Below are 1,577 nucleotides of genomic sequence, written 5' to 3'. Positions count from 1 at the left end.
TTTTATTTCTCAAATTGAAAAAATGTGTTGCTAGTTAAAAATGAACGCATGAAAATTCGAGGTACGATTCAAGAACATGCCAAAAGTCTCCAAGATGAGCTCACAGTAGTTTTTTTACGTAAATCTTTATGTGCCACTGATAGTATTAATTGTTAACAGTAATCTTTTGTTAAATTCCCTCTATAATTTTATAACACTATGAGGCTTTTGCCACTTTTTTAGGTTAAAGTCATTTTTCAGTTTACAATTTTATTGTCAACATTTTAATAAAATCATAGTCATTACGCGATCACACATTTAAGATTTAAACTGAATGAGCTCGTTCAGTTGTTGTCTTTCAGTAATTATTTCTTTGCTGTGTTGAAACACTGAGTACTGTAACAGAAGAAATGTTGCTTTTGAATTGGTTTTACGACTGAGGCCTCAAGTAGATATGTATAGAAATTTTCTTTCTATTGTAAAACATGCAAATATCAATGTCTTTATTCTTCAATTCACAACAGTAGTGGAACTCGCCTTTATCTGAAGAATCATTTTTCATATTTAGGAAAAAAGCTTGTGGCAACTGTCTTCTCTGAACAGCTGTCTTGTGAACATGGGCCTCAGTACAATAAAGGTAAGGTATTTCAGGTTTTTGACTCAATCATGTGCTACGCTTTATTTGCAATTTCAAATAATTTCTTGCAGTTCCAGAATACCTGTAACTGTATTTCTGTATTTGTAACTGTATTTCTTTTCACAGATCTAAGAGGACACTTCACACCCTACAACCCGTAAAAATGTATGTTGCCACTTTAAATGTTTTCAATATTTTTTATTATATTTAATTATAATATTTATAATAAACAGCATCAATGACTTCTTTATTGACACTTTGACAAACATGTTTCTACTGTAATATTTTAATTTCTTAAACTTTGTTTTTCTTTTCTTACTTCTAGAACCCAGATTTGACAGAACTACACACCCATCTGAGGCCTACTGTACCTGTTTTACTTTCATGATCACTGCAGATACTTCTACAATTGACCCACTTTGTAAGTTCTCATAGTTACACCTTAAAAAAACACATCATTTTAGAAAAAATACCTGTGTATTTGCTGGTATATTACTGAGATACCTTTATAAAGATTAATGTTGATTAACTACCTAGTTCAATTAAAAATGAAAAAATGTGCCATTTAATCTCCCTTCTGTCATTCTATTCCATAAAAAAGTGTGCATCTTCATGACACGAATAAAGGTATATAACCCAAATCTTTGACACCCAAGAAACCATCAAATCAATCTATATGAATGGAGCCGATTAATCTACTTTTTGGGCCAAACTGTTCAATGAATTTTAAGGAGCAGTTTCAGTTATATTTCCACTTGAACTCTGTTAGACATGGTCTGATTAACTGTTCTTGATCCAGAACTCTTAGCTGAACATGCTGAACCATGCTGTAGAATGCCTGGAGTGACGTCGCTGCTCAGGGTTGGTCGTTTGTCTTTTGCCTAGCCACCAGTTTCTCTGTAGCTGGCCAACATGCTATTTGAGTGAAGTAAACAAGTTAATAGTAAAATTAAAAGTAATA

General features: G+C 32.4%; 1 long non-coding RNA gene across 1 annotated transcript; it reads left to right on the top strand.

Moving 5' to 3' along the window:
* Positions 1–339: 339 nt before the first annotated feature.
* Positions 340–1,298, top strand: LOC122144905. The gene is made up of 3 exons (XR_006159923.1): positions 340–616; positions 750–781; positions 942–1,298. It is a non-coding gene; the product is annotated as an uncharacterized LOC122144905 (long non-coding RNA).
* Positions 1,299–1,577: the final 279 nt, after the last annotated feature.

Source organism: Cyprinus carpio, unplaced genomic scaffold, assembly GCF_018340385.1.
Source record: "Cyprinus carpio isolate SPL01 unplaced genomic scaffold, ASM1834038v1 S000006796, whole genome shotgun sequence".
In the NCBI taxonomy this organism is placed as follows: Eukaryota; Metazoa; Chordata; class Actinopteri; order Cypriniformes; family Cyprinidae; genus Cyprinus; species Cyprinus carpio.
This window is presented reverse-complemented; position numbering and strand designations above follow the sequence as displayed.